Genomic DNA, 10,590 nt, shown 5'->3' with positions numbered 1-10,590 from the left:
ATTTTCCAGCTGATCTAGGGTTTAGTTAAGGAAGCATTTTCCGTGGCTCTGTTCTCTGGCCAGGAGCAGAACGACAGATGTGCAAAGCTGTGGACTGGCTTCCAAGGTATCTCCCAAACACAGCATCCTTCTGTCAGCTCTTAGTGGAGACATTGCTTCATTTCCCTCCATTTGCAGGACTCTGTTAGGAGTCTTATTTTCTTTCAGGCATCTTTCTAGGAATGCAGACAAGAGCTCAAGTAAAGAAGAAGGCAGTGCATAAATCCCCTTCTGTGGGAGCACTGGGCCAAAGCTCAGCTTTTTAGAAAATAAAAAGATGGTCCTTATGGTAGAAAAGGAACAATGGGGAAGAAGAAGGGTAGATAAATGTCTTATCCAGGTGAACGGAAGAAGTTTTTAAAGCCCTTCATCCCTTAACTTGTTTTGAAGCTGTAACTTTTCTTGTAATGGGTCATGTCTCTTCCCAGCTTCAAGTACTTTGGAGTCTGGCACTCCATCTCTGTGCTGCTCTCATTGTAACAGAGGACACTTAGCAACTGCTCTGTGATCTTTCAGTTTCACTTCTTTTTGGTGAGTCAGCCCCTATTTATGATCACCCTGTCAAAGAGTGAAAATAGAAATCTATTTCAATAACCACTGGGATCTTTCCTGCCCAAGGGCTCTGAGGCTGGAAACTACAGGGGGGGCTGCAGTGACTAAAGTTTTTATAAGAAGTCTTCTGGAGTCAGCTGCTGTTGCATATGGCTTTGGGAGGAGGAAACACCAACTCATCTTTCTGCAGTTCTGTAATCTTGCAGCTGGTTTGGTTTTTGTGTTTTTAACAGTCATAAAGGCTATTGATCTCTTAGACTGGGCAGGTAGAATTGGTTCATTTGTGTATTTGGTGCCATAAGAAAGCCCAGCAGAGACATTACACTTGGCCCTTGGGAATGCCTCTACAGTAGCATGAAAGAACTCAGAGATGTAGAAAAACCCATGGCAGCGCAATGATGATGTTTCATGTGCCTGGGTGTTCTGTGCAGGGTCCAGGAAGCCCAGGGACTGCCAGAGAAATGTATGTGAAGGAATGTTCCTTGTTTTCCCTTAACCTGGTGTGAAAGAAGAATGAAAATTTGAGAATATTTTCTTCCTTTAAAATTGTACTGAGATCTACTGGAGGATCTTCATACACCACTCATGTGGTTTCTGTTGTTCTCCAAGACAGTTCTCTTTAAAGAAAGCAAAGAGGAAGAAACTTGCTACTCAAAGAGCTAACCCAAAGCATAAACTAAGCCATAGAGTTATTTCCATCTTAGCCAGCCACCTCCCGTTTTTCCTCTTCTTGTCTTTTTGCTTTTTTCTTCATGTAGGGAGACATTTTTCCAATGATCTATGTCAGCAGATGACTGAAGTCTTGGTCTTATATCCCTGCACTGAACTGGGCAGCCAGGCTCTTCCTGGACTATGGCCTTGGACCTACTTTTAGAACAGCCTCAGGACCCACCTTACTCAGTGCCAAAGGATGCCAGTTTTGGCTCAGGTCTGAAGGCACACTGTTGAAGACAGTATTATCTTGCAAATTTTTTTTCTTTTGTTTGTTATTTTCTCCAATAACAAGAAACTTATGGGGGAAGACTTCTTTCTTTTCCATTCCATGGGAGTTTGGTAACTAGTCAAACTGCTAGGTCAGCAACAATATTTGCCAAGCCTAACCAGAATCACAGAGAGGCCAAATGCATTTGAAGAGGGAACTGAAGGGATTAATATGTTTGTTTCTAGGATCCCCTCTGCCATTCAGATAGAGGTGACCCTCTTGGCCAGTCCCATGGTTTCGCCAGTTCATCATCCTAATAGAGACCCGTGCAAGTGTTTTACGAGAAGAAATGATTTTCTTCAGAAATTCCAGTGGGGAGGCTTCAGCTGTGAAGGCCTTTCTGTGCTTCTTAGAGGCCTATGTTCTTTGTCTAGCAGATACAGCGGTGAATCCTGGAGAGAGGTAAACAGAAGAGATAAAGTCTCTGAAGCCCGGAGCTTATTTGGCTGGTGTCTGTTTAAATGCCACACAACAAAGCTTTATTAGCACAAAGCAGCAAGATCTGCATGTGGCCAGAAGTCTCTCCTGCCTGTTGTCTCTGCATAGTCCATGTGCTCACTCCTTATCCCTGGTTTATACAGCTGGTCCGAAGACCACCCCAGGTAACAAAGAAAACAACAGCTCTTGAAAGATCTGCTGGGAATAGGAAGATGTTGTATTATTTACCCGGCTGGATTTATGCATGTGTGTGTGTGTGTTTAACAAGGAGCCCAGTGCCTGCTGGACTCCTGAGGCTGGAATTTATACAGGCCAGCATTTGGCTGCTGCAGTTTATCTTGAATGCTAGAATAATAAACTCAGCTGACAGGATGATGTATGCAAAGCATCTTCTCCTCCCACAGCGTGCGGTAGAGGTGTCTGGTTTGCAGGGAGTCCTATTATTAAGTGATTATCCTTGCAACATCATCAATATCAGATTGCTTGAGGGCTTTGGGGGATCAGCGGTACAGTAGGACTTGATGTTTATCCACCATAATGGCAGTCAGATGCAGATGGTGCTGTGAGAGCATTACCTGTGTAGGTAAAATGGATGTATGAGTTTGCCACATGAAAAGTCTCCAAAATTTTTGCAAAAGAAGACAAAGCTACACCTTTATTATTGTTAGTTCCATTACAGGTTAACTTCTGTTGCATTGTTTTAATGTCCCTTGTTGTTTCTTCTTTTATTGTCAGATTTTTGGCTCTCATTCAGAAAGAACAAAAACAAAAAAGTCCTAAGCACCACTGAATATGGTATTTTCTTGACTTTTCAGGGACGGCTGATTTATTCACCCCTAATCACTCTTCAGCATCCACGCAGCTGCAGACTCCTTTGTGTGAGTCTGCCAGTTCAGCTGGTACTCTATTACCTTGAGAAGACCAGGTCTTTGGATCCTTTGTCATACCCTGAAAGGATGCTGAACAATCTATAGAATCATGGAATCATTAAGGTTGGAAAGACCACTAAATCATCTAGTCCAACCATTGACCCATGCCTATGACTGCTCTAGACCATGTCCCTTTGTGCCACATCTACATGGTTCTTGAACATCTCCAGGGACAGTGACTCCACATGTCTCCGGGCAGCCTGTGCCACTGCCTCACCATAGGAAACATCACCTTGCTGTACTGGATATGTTTCACCCTGAATACTCTTCAAGACCCACATCTTAAAAGGCAGATCAAGCACTTCAGAGGACCTTACTGTAAGTATTTAAATTGCATCCTGCTCACATCATAAATAATGCTTACCCTACCCGTTTTATACTGCAGTAAGCCACTGCAGTAGCCCTTCACAGCCGCACCTCACTGTGCATGTTTCCTCTTGTTGATGCTTTTTATCTTACCATACCTGCAACGCTGAAAACCCCCTAGGTAAGGGCCTGCTATTGTAGTTAGTTACATACATTTATGGTGCCCTATGAGCAGTTGCAATGGATTGCGTAACTACGGGAATTACACCTTGCTGAAGTGCAGCTGTTCACAGACACAGGATTACTCTCTGAACACAAAACAGTTTGGGCCTAATCCATCATGGCGACATGGAATGGGCTGAAGTCTCCTTTCTGAAGACCTTCTAAGAGGGAAATGGTCACAGAGAATCCTGACTCTATGACATGGGTATCACTCACATGGTGGTGCTCCACAGGAGAGCTTTTGAAGGCCCAGTCTTCTGCTCTAGCCATTGTTTAGGAGTTTGGAGCTGCATTTCAGATTGTTGAAGGAACTCATACAGCTGTCTTGCAGGGAGGCAGATAGAATGAACACAAGGTAGAACTCAGCCCAGCAGAAACATCTGTAGTAGAGAAAGTCTTGAAAGCCTCAACACTGTTCTCCTTCATGAGGACAGATTTACCCAAACAGCTTTCTTCCTACTGGTTGGTATCTGATGCTCCTCTAAATGGATATGCTGGCGTGCTCCTTCCTGTAGAACATTCACAGCGATCCTCATAATGTCAGTGCACTGCTTTGGATTTTCCAGGGTTTCATTTTCTATACGTACTATCTGGGTATGGTGACTTTGCTGCAGCTACAAGAAGACACTGATAGCCAACATAGGATATTCTGTTGCCTGGCAAACTAGAAGGTCAGTTTGGGTATCTGAAATGTCCTGTTCTCTGTGCTGCTTTCCATTCCTCAAATGGAATAGGTGCTGCCTTTCAGTATCCAAAGGGGATGCAATAAGAAAGAAGGGAACAGACTCTTTAGCAGGGTAGAAAAAGATAGAAAAAGAGGAAAAGTTTTCAAACTAAAAGAGAGGGAGATTTAGACGGGATATAAGGAAAAAGTTTTTTACAATGAGAGTGGTGAGGCACAGGCCCAGGTTGCCCGTAGAGATGGTGGATGCCCTATCCTGGAGACGCTCTGAGGCTGCATGGGACTCTGTGTGTCCTGATGTAGCTGAAGGTGTCCTGATGTAGCTGAAGGTGTCCCTGTTCATTGCAGGGGAGTTGGACCAGCTGACCTTTAGAGGTCTCTTCCAACTCCAATGATTCTATGATTCTAAAATATGTGAAAGGTCCTACAGCAGCAGCTTGTCATCAGTTGCCTAAGAGGATGCATTTTGGAAAAAATAGGACCTGGTCTACGCAGGCTAGTGGAAAGTCACCCAACAAAAATGCTCTAAGGGATCCAGAAGGGGCATCGCAAAACTCTATGATGTTACCCAGATCCCTCATTTGCATTTTGTCCTGTCCTCTGCTTCCTGTTATCTGTTTGTTTTTTTTTTTCCTGAGTGTACAGACAGATTTATCCTAGCAATTTACAAAACATCTTCTGCTCCATTTTTTGTGAAATCACTTACATTATTTCTCCATTCCTTGACTTCCTCTGCACAAAAACCACCTTTGCTTTTACTAAAGGAAGTTTCTCCCTTTGCCACCCAAGTTTCAAACCATCCTTTTCCAAACAACCACAGCAAGTCACAGTGTTGTTTTTTTCATGCCAACCTCAAAGGAGTGGAAGCTGGTTGGCGGAGCAGGATCAGCACCATTTCCCTGTTGGTCTGAGGTTTGTGCCATCACATATCTAGCTCCAGCAGTACGGAGTGCTGGGTCACGCACCCCACACTGCACCCCATGGAACTGGAGGGCAGAGCTGAACTCTCACAGCAAATTTTTATCTGAGCTTTCAAATCATCTTTGCGCTGTGGGCGGCTTTGAGCAGATTGGATCCTAATGGGCTGTTAGGCCGATTTGGGCTTGCAATTTGCCTTTGTAAGGATAAGAAATGAGCTGGGACAGAGAGGAGCAAAATGCTTCAGCATATATATTGAATTCTCCCTTTTTTCTTCTGTTGAAGAGCCAAAATGGATATTGCTGTCACTCAAACTTTCCTCCTGTCATTGAATTTATTGTCCCTGCCACAAAGACATGCTACAGTGAGCATGCTGGCATGCCATTCTGCTGACCTGGTGGAGATAGAGCAACACACACCCAATAGCACTGGGGACTCACAGCGGCTGGATGTCCACGGCAAAGTGGCTGAAGGAGGGTGGCAAAGGTGAAGCTTTGCTCCTTGTGCCAACATCAAATAATCTATGTGAATACAGAGAAGAGTGCTAGGATTGAAATGCAAACATTTTGCTCTCAAAACATGAGGCTATAACCACCAAGTGAAAATTTTGTTGTAGGATTAGTCAGCTGTAGGGTCTGTGTGTAGGAACCCACATCCTACAGTAAGTACTTGGTCACCCCAGGGAGCAGCCAAACAGTGGAGAAAAATGCAGTGTGTGAAGGGGGAAAGAGATTTCACAAGATCTGTGAAGTGAGGGCAGCAGTTGTATTACCCAGGGTCTATATGGAGCGGCTGGATGGAGTAGTAGGAGAAAGGGAATATGGAGTTGTGTCTTGAAAACTCCTCACATTGCTGTTTGTCTATTCCATTTTAACAATCTGGAATTGCAGCCAGGGAATGTGATCTTCCACTGCAGAGGACAGAGATGTGCCCTGGTTATGAGGCAGTGTATTTGGACTCTAAATTTTCCCTCTTTTACTCTCCATGACCTTTTCAGTATCTTGACCACAACACTATGTTCAGTGTAAGTGAGATGGTGCACATCCAGAAGTATACTGCCAGCATGTTGAACAGCTTCCTTGCTCAGACAAAGAAGTGCAGGTGGGTGCAGAATAGTGATTAGGACTCAGTTTGGTCAGCCGTGAGGTGAGAGACTGCAGTGAGAGCAGAGGAATAGCCTGCTCATGTGCCAGCATTACCTATTCCAGTTGTTTTGAAATGAGAATGAGGGTTAATAATAATAATAATAATAATAATAATAATAATAATAATAATGATGATGATGATAATAAAATCCTTTAGCTTCTTGTTTCTCTTACGCTGCTGGTTTGATTTAGCACACATGGAAATACTTTCCCCTTATGCTGCTTGTTCAGAGTGCTGGACTGCTCCTTGCTGAATGCCAACACCGCTTAGGGAGAAACAGGTAAGCACAAAGGAATGAAAAATGCTGTTTTCTCCCCTAGCTTGAATCTAATTCTCCCTTGGCCTAGACATAAAGCCTGTTTGGTAGCGTCAAGGTTTTGGAGATCTCCTCTGGAATCTCAGTAGGAGGAATGCAGGATTGCTTTACCCAGACTGATCCCCATCCAAATAACTTAGGAAGTGTTAAAAGTATATCGGAAAAAAGCTATTGTGGGTCTTTTTGATTAATTCAATAGCCCTAGAGTATGTCCGCAGTGTTCTGGTGTCATGGAAATAACATTCTTTCCTTAAGCTTTGACATATGCTGGTTACTGTGGATCTATGTGGTGTAGACAGCAAGGATGGGTGGTGCTTGATATACCACTGATGTCTATGGAGTGCCAGTAACCACCAGCCGCTGGGATCTATCTCCCTGCAACACTGGAAGTCCTTTGTCAGGTAAGAATGTGCAAAAAGCTTGAGGACCCCTTCCCCACTGTCCTGTCTGAAAGCTGGCACGCAGGGCAGTGACAGCACTTCTGTGTCTCACTGCCTCTTGCTCTGGGTGAATCAGTGGTTGGATGCCTCCTCAGTGACTTTTTGAAGTGGGACGCTTTCCTACTGACTGCACAAACACCAGAAGTTCCTCTCCTCTCACAGAGAGGCAAATGAGTCAGCTGAGGATACACTGGACAAGCTACCTATCTCTGGCCCAATCCCAGCCATGTTCCCTACCCTCTGCATCTTTTCTGCATGGCTCCATGCTCTTGCTTAATGTAAGAGGTTTCCTCTACGTGCAGGGTGGCTGGGGTGAACTCATTACCCTCATCCTGTCTGTGGGTAAGAGTGGTCTGCTGCCTCCAGCTGTGTGCAGTGCTGTAGCTGATGGGATGCTTCCAGCACATTTTCTCTCTGCAAGCCTACAGCTCCCAGTCTTGTGGAGGCAAGCAAGGGAAGTCACGCAGTCAGTGTGAACATTTGAAAAACATTTATAGAAAAGAGAGGGAATAGCAAGTTAGCATTAATAAATTACAGAAAGATAGAACATCTGCATTAAATTATTGCAAACTCAAGTGAGAGTGGAAAGCTAAATAAATAAAAAGCAAATCAAGTTAAAGAAGAAAATGAGTAATAGAAATTTCTCTTTCAATTGCCACTAGTTAACCTTTTTGTACAGCATTATATACAAACAAACCTAATGGAGATATAACAGGGGGTCAGAAAGCTTGATGCAGCTGTCTAGCAGCTGTCTGCCCTATGTGAGTTGCTGCCTTCTGACTCTACAGCATCTTATGGCTTGGCTAGTGCAGTGCAAAGAGGTGTGGGGTTTCTTTGCACCATCAAGTTGGCCAGTAGCTGAAGGCAGAGGTCCTGTGCAGGCAAGGATGATGAGTTAGATACCTGCAGGGGGCTAGGTGTGGTCTTGGAGAAATAGCATGGCCATACTCAGCAGTTCATGACCTGCAAATGAGTCACATTTTCCTTCCTTTCCTTCCTACCTTTCTTTTCTTTCTTTCTCCTTCCTTCTTTCTTTTCAGTTCTAATTCTGTTGCTGTATCTCTTCTGAAGTGGAGGTGATGGGGCACAGAAGTGGAGCAGTGGACTTTCAAGGGTCCTTCCCAGGCATGTAACTTTGTGATATTTCATACATTGCACTTATTCAAGGATTTGCCTGCACAAGAGGTTCCAGTGGGCATAGGTAAAAGTGGGAGTGGGGTTTCAAAACGTAACAGAGTTCTTCTCTCTATTCTAAAGCAAAATTAGCCACATCATTCCTGAAAGATGTATCTATTAATTGCTCCTGATGATCTGCTGGGATGGATATTCCATGTCTTATTCAAGCAACTTATTAATATACTTGCCTTGGAAGACATTTTTCAAATGTTTTTTTTTTTTTTGTAGTGATGGAACCATCTAGCTTTGCTCTGTATGCACAATTAAAAGAGCAGGTCCCCTTTTATTTTGCAACCATCATATACGCTTTGAAAGTGTTACATCTCCTTCAGTCTGTTTTCCCTTAAATAATCCTATTCTTTAGTTTCCCTTCATAGACTTCATTTTCTACATTGATGGCAGATCTTATTCTTCACCTTTTTGGAAGTGTGTGCCTTACGCTTAAGAAATAATATTTCATTGAAGGCCCTCCCAGTACAGTGCAAATATTACATTTCATAGTGTGCAAGCTTGAATTCTTGTTTGCACACTTCCATGTAATATTTGCCTTTTCCACACCAGCATGACTTTGCAGTTTCAGGTTCAGCTAACCCACCAATCATTTTTACAGAGAATCCTTTCTAACTAAAAGTTCCATCTCTGTTTTTAGCATCATACAATTTACCTATACAGTCTGCAGAATAATTCATTTACTACCTGAATTTTATCTTTTGATCTTGCTTTGTCTGCTTTTTCTTCAGGCTATTCCTTCAACTTTTTACCATCATTTTGGAATCAGATGTTCTGCTAAATTTTATAGTAACACAGCAGCTTTTCTTCTGTGTTGTAGTCTTGCTTTTCTACCAACTCTCAAGGCTGTTCCTTCCCTACCCTAGCCTTAAATATTGTCTCTTTTTCATTGGTATTAGTTGTACCAAATGCATTTTTACATCTCACCTTTTCAGATTAAAATAAAATAATTATATATATATAAAAAAAAGATGATAAACCTTTTGGTTTTCTCAGTGTGATCTACCTTTTTCTTTTCCCTTCATGAGAAACTGAAAGATACATATTTTTTTCCTTGTGGCAAAAGACTGATTTGTTTTAGCTTTGGTATTTTCTCAAATTTTGTTTTAGTTCTAATTTTCCTGATCTTGCTTTATATGGCTGTTGGTTGAGACATCAGTTGTTTTTCTGTCTGTCATTGTGGTTTCCCTTCATCTTTGGGGTCAATGAAGAGAAAATGGTGTCTTTTCTACCTCCAGTTTTCCTTGTGAACCCGCATTTCTGAGTTTAGAATTATTGAAACTATTACTCTAAATTCTTTTATTCTTTTTTGTTTCTCACAAGATATGATGTGTCAGTTCTCCAAATTTATTGAGATCTGCCTTTTTGAAACCAGAAGTGGGTTTTGCATTTCTTCTCTTTTGCCTTGACTCCCCAGGAATCAATAAATCTACCTTTTCATTGTAACTCCCATGCATGTTGCCTTCCACCTTCTTATTCTCAGTCTGCTCCTCCCACAGCACTCCCTCCCTTGAGTGCTGAGACCCAAATGGAAAGGAAGTTTTCCTTTTCTTCCTTTCCAGCTTTTGTGAAAGAAGATTGTGGCAAACCTATGCCATCAGGGTGCCAGAGTGATGGTATGCTGCTGAAATGTTTTCAGCAAAGTTTCTTAATTTAGCTAAAATCTTCTGTTCCCAACAAGACCTATCTTCAGATGTTTCTGTTGTTCCTGAAGAGCTCATGAATCTCATGTTTGTGGATGGATGGCTTTTAATAGACTCCAATCAACTCTGGCTATGGCATCCTCTTTGCAACTCTGTGAACTTTCAGCAAGGTCCACTCCATCTATCTTCTGGATTTCAGAGCAAGTTTATGCAGGAAGTGACATCTCTTTTCTCCAGAGGTCTCTTCCAAACCCTGTGATTCTGTGATTCTTCGGTGATGCTGTGACAAATAACCTTAGGTTTCATAGTTTCAAAGTCTATGTGTGAACACATACCGAACATAAGGTTTTTACTCTCTGCACATCTTCCTCATCCTGCTGTGTCATCTGATAGGTAAGAATGCTTGTTTGTGAGGTTCATACTTCTGTGTGTGTGTGTGTACCAGTGCATGGGACACTACTCTGAAGTCTTTCAACCCACCACTTGCTCAGAGAAATCAGTAGTGACTCTTTCTCCAAACTAAAAGTAGCACAAATGAGGTTTTAATAATGGGGATCAGTTGAGAACACAGAAACACCATTAGAAGCAAATGAAGATGAAGGAGCAGACTGCCTGTCTGATTAAGCAGAAGTTTATCTTTTTCCTCTAGGTTAGGAAGGCATACAGCTATTTCAGATCTTTAACTGGGAAAAGAAATACAGCATGCCGTGCCAGTAGGAATGCTCACTTCATCTACATGCAAGAGTTTTTCCTAACCTTGGTGACCACACAGCCCAGATCCAGAGTTCTCAG

The sequence above is a fragment of the Phasianus colchicus genome, chromosome 2, assembly GCF_987193195.1.
Source record: "Phasianus colchicus chromosome 2, bPhaCol1.hap1.1, whole genome shotgun sequence".
NCBI lineage: Eukaryota > Metazoa > Chordata > Aves > Galliformes > Phasianidae > Phasianus > Phasianus colchicus.
This window is presented reverse-complemented; position numbering follows the sequence as displayed.